Here is a 10,967-nt window from a genome sequence, read left to right as displayed (position 1 = left end):
TTCTGATTTGTGGTATATGAGAGGCTGAGGGACTGATTTGTTATGCCACGAGATGGCTTGTGATAGTGCTTGGGCTGTAGGAGCCCCTCCGGAGTCTGAATACCCCAGTGAGCGCGGGTACCCAGTGTGAGAGATGTGATATTGCCCGAGGGGCCAATTACGAGTGATTGTGAGGTAGCCCGTGGGGATGGTTTCTGATGATATTTTGCCCATGGGGCGGTTGTGATACATGTTTTGCCCGAGGGGCTGTTTGTGTTCTCCTCACTTTTACTCACTGTTTTCATCACTCGTTTGAAACTGTTGAAAGATGTTTTAAAAAGGTGTTACTGAACTGAGTTGTTTTTACGAGTTTTATTGCTTTACTGTATTGTTCTGGACATATACTGTTTTTGCTGTGGTGCTATGATGTGGAATTACCTATTTTCTTACTTCTCAACTGCCTTTACTTTTTTTACATACTGAGTTGGCGTACTCATATTACTCCCTGCACCTTGTGTGCAGATCCAGGAGTCTCAGGGCACGATAATGAGTGATGATCAGTCTTCCAGCAGGTCTCCGGAGTTTACTAGGTAGATGTTTGGCATTCGCAGCCAGTGCTTCTCCTTCCTATCTTTTTAGATTGTCTTAGTATTTTATTTCGGACTATACTGCCTTTTCTTATTCCTAGATGAGTTATAGTTGCTCATGACTGGTGACACCCCGATGTCGGGCTTGTGTTTATTTCCGCACTGCTTATTTTAACTTATATTATGGGTTTTAGCTAATTAATGGCTTAAAATGACTTATTACGAATTTCTAGTTGGTTTTGGGGTTTGTGTCAGCTGGCCTAGTTTCACGTTAAGTGCCATCACGATCAGATCAGTTTTGGGTCGTGACAATATCAATATAGTCAAAACGTCTAATACAGCTGTCTGGAAATATAGAACAATACTAAATAAAATGGAAAAAGAAGAAGGAGAGTCGAGGTATGCGAACGCCAAGGCAACTACCTCAAAAGTCTCCAAGCCGGAAGTACCCCAAATCTAGCAACCATTGTGCCCAGAAGTACCTGGATCTGCACACGAAGTACAGAGTGTAGTATGAGTACAACCGATCCAATATACTCAATAAGTAACATGACTAACCTTGGGCTGAAAGTAGTGACGAGCTCAAATAGGTACAGTCCAAATCCAGATTATAACATTACAAATATGACAGGAAAAATAAAAGTAATAACTTAGATAAATCTCATAATAAGTTTGTACACAGTACAGAAATATAGAGATGCTTTCAAGTTTAACAATTTAAATTCAACACGGATAAAATATGCCAAGTGTGACTGATATGAGGATTGTTACATCTCTATATCTACATGTCAAATGTGCATGTCACATGTAATGCATCACAATGATAACCTCACGTACTTATAATCTCAGAGTACTAAATTTGACTGTCTCAACACTCACTCATCACACTCAATCACTCAGTAATGTACGGTGCATGCGCTCACTACTGGTATGTCAAACTTCGGAGGGGCGGATCCTACCCAAGCGCTAATATAAAGCCAATATGGCCTGCTGCGACGTGCAACCCGATCCCATAATGATAATATATAAAGCCTATAAGGCCTGTTGTGACATGCAACCCGATCCATAATAATAATATATACAAAGCCAAGAAGGCCTACTGCGACGCGCATCCCGATCCACACCTCACTCACAACACGACTCTCACGCCCCAACTCAGTCATCAATCTCTCTAGTCTCTCGGGCTCACCAAAATCTCATGCCAAACAACCCAAATAATGATACATGATGCAACAATAAATAGTAATTGAGATTGAGATATGATATGCAAATTATGGATGTGACTGAGTGCATAATTACCATTTAAGCAAATAATCAACGGCAGAAATGACCTTGTGGGTCCCAACAGAAGAAATATAAAGCCTAAACATGATTTTTAAAATGGATTGCAGCTCAATTACTCTAACACATAGGAATCACATGAATACCAACAAGGTCTAATAACTACACAGTATCATGGAATCGGTCGGGTAACAATTAACACGGTGCACGCCCACACACCCGCCACCTAGCATGTGCATCACCTTAACATCAATCATACAACATGTAATTCAGAGATTCATACCCTCAGAACCAAGTTTAGAAGTGTCACTTACCTCATACCGCGCCAATTTCTACTCCAACAAGCCATTGCCTCGCGAATCGTCCTCCAAACGACTAGAATCCAGCCACAAATAACTTAATATAATCAACACAAGCTATAGGAATCAATTCCATATGATAAAGATAGGTTCTTTAACAAAAGTCAAAAAGTCAACCCCGGGCCCACATCTCGAAATCTGACAAAACTAATAAAATCCGAACACCAATTCAACAACAAGTCCAACCATACCAAAATTACTCAATTTTGATCTCAACTCGATCCTCAAATCCTCAAATTATAGTTTATGAAGTTTCTTCAATTTTCCCAATTTTTCCAACCCAAAACACTAATTAAATAGTAAAAACAATGATAGATTCATGTATATTAACCATATCTGAGTTAGAATCATTTACCCCAATCAATACCTTGAAAATCCTTTCAAGAATTGCCTCAATTCGAGCTCCTAAAGTCCAAATGTGAAACAATACTCTTACCCTGTTTTTGAAATTATATATTTTGCCCAATTGTTCTTCTTCGCGATCGCGAAGAACAAAAATATTTTGCCCTCAAAATACTCTTAGCGAACGCGTTGCACAGAAACTCAACTTTACCCAGTCGCACGCCTGCTCAAGCGATCGCGATGAACAAACACTTGGCTTCCAGGCCACCTCTCCTTCCTTCTTCGCGAACGCGGTACAACCCTCGCGTTCGCGTAGTACTACAGACAATAGCTCCACGATCGCGGACCAAACCTCACGAACGTGCAGAACATTTTCTTCATTCTCCCAAACAAGACTTCGTGATTGTAGACCTCCACTCGCGATTGCGTATAAGGAAACCAACAAAAGACATAACAATAATCCAACAAGTCCAAAAATATGCCGAACATGATCCGAATCACACCCGAGGCCCCCGGAACCCCATCCAAACATACCAATATATCCTAAAACATCATACGAACTTGCTCGAAGCCTCAAATTATATCAAACAACTCTAAAACCACGAATCACACATCGATTCAAGCCTAATGAACTTATGAGCTTCTAACTTTCAAAACTAATGCCGAATCATTCCAAACCAACTCTAATTAGCCTCAAATATTGGACACAAGTTGTAAATGGAATAACAGACCTATTCCAACTTCTGGAACTAAAATTCGAACCCGGTAATAGCAAAGTAAACTCTTGGTCAGACTTCTCAACTCTCCAAACTTCAGCTTTTCCAATTTTCACCAATTCAAGCCAAAATAACCATATGGAGTTGTCGGAACTATCAAAACTCCATTTCGGAGTTATTTATACATAAGTCAATATTTGGTCAACTCTTTCAATTTAGGCTTCCAACCTTGAGTGTCCATACTCATTCCAAAACATCCTCGGAACCACACCAACCACCCTGACACATCACATAACAACAAACAAACACATAATAGGCAATAAAGGGGAGCGAGGCTATATTACTCAAAATGGCCAGTCGAATCGTTACAAGTTCCTACAACAATTATGATACATATACAATTATAATACAATCGCGCTACATTTTTGAAAAATTGTGATACAATTATGATTTTCATTTTCTTCATGTTTCAATCACAACTCACAGTAACAATTTAATATAACCGTATTATAATTGTATTAGTATTGTATCGAGTATTGTTTTGGGTATTGTTGTATCATATACAAGTCACATACAATAAAGATTTTAGAAAGACAAGTCACATACAATAAAGATTTTAGAAAGAAAAAAATAAGATTTAAAACTTACCCACAACTTGATTCTAGAATAATATTTCGAATTTTGTTTGCATTGTATCAATAGAAAATAAAGATTTTGGGTGACTAGTAAGAAAGAGAGAAATTTGGTTTGAAAAGGGAAAAAAATTAGAAATTAAAGAGAGATTTTGAGTGATTATTAAGAAAGTGAGTTAAAAAACAGAATCTTAAATGTAGGGGGAGTTACTGAAAATGGGGGTCAGTGTCGTGTAACTGACATGCTAAAATTAAGGGATCTTAAATTGTTGTTATTTTTTATTATGTTGTATATAACTAGTAAATATAGATCTACAAAGTAATTAATAAGAAACCTAAATAAAAGTGGCAAACATGTTTCTATTATAGTATATATAGATAAAAATCCCTTAAAACTGATTTCTCTTTGAATTCATTAGACTTGATCAGTGGTGTAAAGATTGGGCCTACTTAGCACTTGACAATGGGCCAGCTAGCTTTATATTTATTTGGAACTATTTATAGCCTTATTAAATTTGGCATGACAAAGATAAATCATTTGACCCGTTTTTATTTCTTATTAAACAAAATGAAATTAACATGCCTACAATAGTTTATGAAAAAGCCTAAACATGAATATAACAAGACTAAACTTATAATCAATTTTTAACTAACATTCATGGAAATATTCAATGATTAAACACATGACACAAAGGAAAAGTCAAACAAAAGGTAATAACGGAGAACTAATAGAAAGGAAATCATGTTTACCCCTTTTTACCCAATCACTGCACGTGTTTATCAAGGAGCCTTTCATGTTATTTTAACTGAAATTTTGGGCTTGAGCCAACTAGTTATGGAACCTCTTAGAAGTATTCTCAACACAAATTTATACTAAATTTTTTTTTTAGTCTTGACTTTAATATATCATTTGCAAAGAAGGCCTCCTACGTAGCTCTCACACTCGGAGCTTGAGACATGAACTTCTGTGTTGGAGGAGAAATAATTCCTTAACCAAATGAAAAATAGCACTTTAAGCTATAAAATAATTAGATCAAAATGAACTAGATACCTTGAATTTGGAAGAGTGATACACAACCTTCTAAACAAGTTTATTGCTTCATCTTTATCAATGTAAAGCTTTAAAATGCTTATGAAATGAAAAGTAAAATACTTTTACACACTTACTAACAGAGAGTGAAATCTTAAATTAGTCTAACAATTAAACATATACTCAAGGCATCACCATTTCCATTCAAAGATTTACATTACAAAGCTTTGGAGGTTGCCTTATATTGCAGCAAAATATAGGAAGAAAAATAGCAGCGCCAAACCCAGAAAAATCCTTAAACCGAATGCAGTAGATGACTCGAGGTGAACCAGAAACTTAACCCAGAAATTCAGCAACTTAAGGAAGAGAGAAACAAAAGCTAGCTTCAAGAACTTGAGTGATTTTTTGTAAGGTTTTGCTCTCAAAAAAGTCACTCAAGCTCTCAAATTTCAACTTACTTTTTTTGATATTTCAACTGATTTCTTTATCTCTATTGGATGTGTAAAAAGATGTGTGAAAGATGCGTAGAATATCTGTCGTTTATAATAAAATAAGAGAAGAGAAGTGTAGATAATAGATTATGGAACAAGGGAATAGTGTATGGAGTAAGAAGATGAGATAAGAAAATAGTAGTAGTGTAACGACCCGATCGATCTTTTTGAGCTCTAGCGTGCCATTCAGCGGTTTGAGACCCTGAGTAGCTTCACTTTAGGTATTATAACTTGCACACATGGTAGAAATTGAATTTCGGGAAGTTTGGAGTTGATTCGCAAAGAAAATTCTCATTTTGAAAGATTTAAGTTGGAAGAATTGACTATAGTGTGATTTTTGAGTAAACGACCTCAGAATCGGGATTTGAAGGTTCCAACAGATTTGTATGATGATTTTAGACTTGGGCATATGTTCTGATCGGGTTTTGGATGACTCGGGAGCGTTTCGATGCCTATTGTGGAAGTTGACATTTTGGAAAAATTTCATAAATTTGGGTTGAGGTGTATTTCAATGTTATCGATGTCTGTTTGGGATTTCGAGTCTGGGAATAGCTCCGTATGGCGATTCTAGTATTGGGAGCGCATCCGAAAGTGGATTGTGAGGTCCGTAGGTCATTTTGGGGTCATTTGGCGAAACTTATAAATTTGAAGGTTTTTGAGAAGTTTGACCAGGAGTGGACCTTTTGATATCGGGGTTGGATTACGATTCTGGAAGTTGGAGTAGGTCCGTAATGTCTAATGTGACTTGTGTGCAAAATTTGATGTCAAGTGGACGTGATTTGATAGGTTTCAGCATCGAATGTAGAAATTAAAATTTCTTAGTTTCATTAGACTCGAATTGGGGTATGATTCGTGTTTTTAGCATTGTTTGATGTGATTTGAGGCCTCAACTAAGTCCGTGATATGTTTTGAGACTTGTTAGTATGTTTGGACGGGATCCCAAGGGGCTCGGGTGAGTTTTGGGGTGGTTTCGGGCCATTTCTAGGCCATTTTTAGCTGTTGGTTTTTGGCTACAACACTGTGCTATGCGATCGTGGGGAATTGGTTGTGATCGCGATGTGTAAAATGGGAGAAATTGGCTAGTGATTTGCGATCCCAGAAGGCCTTTCACAATCGCGTAGAGGAAAGTTTCTGCTGCACTGACCCGAATTTGGAAGCTTGTATCTTGCAATCTATAAGGAATTTGGAGATGATCCTAAAATGAATGTTGTAACCCTTTGTGTCAAGTTTTCAGAAACTCAAAATATTTGGCATTTGGCTTACCACACACAACCGATATATGCGGTCCACAACAATAGTATCGCCTACCGGAGTAGATACACGAACAGATGAAGCAAGAGACTCATGGGGCGTATCCAAATAATGAGCAAAATATGATGATACATATGAAAAAGTGGAACCAGGATCAAATAACACAGAGGCATCTCTGTGACAGACTGAGGCAATACCTGTAATCACAACATCTGAAGCAACAACATCGGGTCTAGCTGGGAGTACATAGAAACGAGCCTGACCACCACCTGATTGTCCTCCCCCTCTGGAGCGACCCCTAGCTAACTGTCCTCTACCGCTAACTGGGTGGGTGGGTGGTGAAGTTACTGGTGCTGAAGTCGATGGTTGACTCCTCTGTTGAGATGAACCCCCAAGAAGATGAAGACACTGCCTCTATATGTGACTCAACTCTCCACACTCATAACAACTCTCTGGTGCTAGAGACGGGGACTGAAGGGAACCCCTAGCACCGGGATGACTAGCAGAAGAACCTGGCATAGAAGAGCCCTGAACTGATGTAGCACGGGACAAACTCTAGGATGGAAGGGCAGTGAGTGATGAATGGCCCTGATGAGACCTATGAGAACCATGGCCCGATGATGCCCCACGGTAACCTGGGCGGGCTGACTAAGCATTCCTGAATGGGCGGCCTCAGCCGTGCTAAAACTGACCCCTATGAGGAGCACCACTTAATCCACCCTGACCACGAGGCCTCTTAGCCTCACTTTTAATCCTCTCCTGACCCCGAACCATCTCAATCTGTCGAGCTATGTCAACAACCTTATCAAAGGTAGCACAAGATACTCTCTCTCTCTCTCTGGTCATAAGCAACCGAAGCTAAAAACCGAGACCATCTATAAACCTTCTAATCCTCTCTCTATATATGGGAACCAACCAGACCGCTTGACGAGCCAACTAAGAGAACCGCATCTCATACTGTGTAACAGATTTGTCACCCCGCTAAAGCTGCTCAAACTGCCTGTGCAGCTCCTTTCAGCAAGACTTAGGTACAAACTTCTCCAGAAAGAGAACAGAGAACTACTGCCAAGAAAGGGGCACTGCACCAACCAGCCTACGCCTCTCGTAAGCCTCCCACCAACTAAGTGCAGCCCCGAAGAACTGGAAAGTAGTGAATGAGACCCCACTGGTCTCCAAAATACCTATGGTCTGAAGCATCCTCTGACACTTATCCAAGAAACCCTGGGCATCCTCGCCCTCTGCACCACTGAAAGTCGGAGGCTAAAGTCTACCAAACCTCTCTAATCTGCGCTGCTCATCCTCTGGCATACCAGGAGCTACATAGTCCTGAGCAGTTGTAATCGGCTAGGCTGGAGGTGCCCCCGGTGTCTGAAGTCCCTGCATGACCTGCTCAGGTGTGCAAGTAGCGGGAGTCTGAGTGCCTCCCCCGGCATGAGAATTAGTTGCGGCTGTAGTAACTGAGACCGCCTGAGCTAGGCCAGTGCACACTAATAGGATCTGGGCAGGGCCTCCTAAAGGCCTGGAATCACAATAGGCACAGCCGGTGCCTGAGCTGGTGCTGTTGGAGCATCCACAACTGGGACCTGATCATGAACTGGGGCGGCTGGTGGATCTGTAGGTGTTGTCCTCGCTGCTGTGCGGGCTACACCCTTGCTTCTACCACGGCCTCGACTGCGTCCTCAGCCTCTAGTGGCCCAGCTGGTGTTACTAGTGGTTGTCCATCCTGACCGGTAGCACCTGTTCTTACCATTTGTGAGAGAATAGAATAATAGAAGTTTAGTACTAGAATCAACAGATTCGCACGACAGGAATTCAAGAATATGAAGTTTTTTCCTATAGGTTCTGCAGCCTTTCGAGGTTAAGTATAGACTTCTCCATACTGATCCGCGAGACTCTACTAAACCTGCTCATGACTTGTGAGACCTATGTAACCTAGGCTCTAATACCAACTTGTCACGACCCAAAACTGATCCGGTCGTGATGGCGCCTAACGTGAAACTAGGCCAGCCGACACAAACCCCAAAACCAACCAGAAATTCGTAATAAGTCATTTTAAGCCATTAATTAGCTAAAACCCCATAATATAAGTTAAAACAAGCAGTGCGGAAATAAACACAAGCCCAACATCGGGGTGTCACCAGTCATGAGAAACTATAACTCGTCTAGAACAAGAAAAGACAACATAGTCCGAAATAAAATACCAAGACAATCTAAACAAGATAGGAAGGAGAAACACTGGGCTGCGAACGCCAAACATCTACCTAGTCAACTCCGAAGACATGCTGGAAAACTGAACAACACTCACTATTTAAACAGGGAGTAATGTGAGTACACCAACTCAGTAAGCAATAAAAGTAAAGGCAGATGAGCAGTAAGAAAACAAGTAATTCCACGTCATAGCACCACAACAAAAACAATATATGTCCAGAACAATATAGTAAAGCAAAAGAACTCGTAAAAACAACTCAGTTCAGTAAAACCTTTTTAAAACATATTTCAACAGTTTCAAACAAGTGATGAAAACAGTGAGTAAAAGTGAGGAGAACATAAACAGTCCCTCGGGCAAAACATGTATCACATTCGCCCCTCGGGAAAAATATCATCAGAAACTAGCCCCTCGGGCTACCTCACAATCACTCGTAATCAGCCCCTCGGGGAACAACATGAAACAAGATCAGCCCCTCAGGCAATATCACATCTCTCACAATGGGTACCTGCACTCACTAGGGGTGTTAAGACTCCGGAGGGGCTCCTACAGCCCAAGCGCTATCACAAGCCATCTCGTGGCATAACAAATCAGACCCTCAGCCTCTCATATATCACAAATCAGTACAACATGCTGTGGCGCGCAGCCCGATCCCATAATATCCTCACAACACAGGCCCTCGGCCTCACTCAATCAGAAACCTCTCAAGCCACTCGGGCAACAGTAAAACATGATGCTCAGCCCAAAATATCAAAATGGAGTAAATACAGTTGAGTTATGAAACAGTAGAATACAGCATGACTGAGTATAAATATTAAATCAAAATAGTGAGAAATAGTAGTAAAAAGCCCCTAAGGATCCAAAACACTTGGCACGAGGCCGAAATATGGCATTAAGCCCAAAACATAGTAATATTTTCCAAAAACACAATGATATCAAACAGTTTTCAACCAATACGCGACTTAACAGTCGTATGGGACGGACCAAGTCATAATCCCCAATGGTGCACGATCCCACGCTTGTCATCTAGCATGTGCGTCACCTCAAAGTAGCACAACGATTGAAATCTGGGGTTTCATACCCTCAGGACAACATTTACAATCATTACTTACCTCAATCCGGTCCAAACTCTAACCAGCAATGCCTTTGCCCCTCGACTCGGCCTTTGAATGCTCTAAATCTAACCAAAACCAGTATTATACCATTAATACGCGCTAAAGGAACAAAGCCCAAGCGAAAAAATCAAATTACATCAAAAATCCCGAAATTGGCCAAACCCGACTCCCGTGCCCATGCCTCGAATTCCGATAAAAATCACAAAACTAGAATCCTTACACTCTCACTAGTTCATACATACCAAATACATAAAAATCTGACCACAAATGACCCCTCAAATCCTCAAATCAAAGTCTCCAATTTCAAGCCCTAATTCCCTAATTTTAGGCTTTAAATTCCATTAATTTCATGACTAATTGGGTAGAAATCATCATAGAATCAAGTATGAGTTCAAAAATCTTGCCTCCAAGTGTTTCCCTTCGATTCCCTCTTCAATCCCTCTCAAAAGCTTCAAAACCGTTCAACAATGATGGAAATAGACTAAAAATTGCGAAGGCAACTATTTAAACATTGTGCCCAGGTGTGATTTCCTTCTTCACGAACACAGTCAAAGCCTCGCGTTCGCAAAACACAAAATTCCATTGACCAATTATTCCTCCTTCGCGAACGCAACATACTCCACACGAATGCGATGCTTCAACCGTCCAAGCTTTCGTCAACGCGACTATACCTACGCGAACGCGAAGCACAAAATCCTGGGAACCCAGCTGCTCCAATTACTCTACGCGAATGCGGAACCAACTTTGCGTTCGCGATGCACACTCTGCCTCACCCTTCGTGAATGTGGGACCAACATTGCGAACATGAAGGGCAATTCTCCTGCCTCACTTCACATCCCTTCGTGAATGCGAAGGACAAATCTCTACAACACAGAAATGAAGAAATCTACAACTTCTAAAAATAAGAATTTGATCCGTTAACCACCTGAAACTCACCGAGGCCCTCGAGACCTCAACCAAACATGACAACACATACCA

Source organism: Nicotiana tabacum, chromosome 8 (assembly GCF_000715075.1).
Source record: "Nicotiana tabacum cultivar K326 chromosome 8, ASM71507v2, whole genome shotgun sequence".
NCBI classification, from domain to species: domain Eukaryota; kingdom Viridiplantae; phylum Streptophyta; class Magnoliopsida; order Solanales; family Solanaceae; genus Nicotiana; species Nicotiana tabacum.
Note: the sequence above shows the minus strand (reverse complement) of the source record.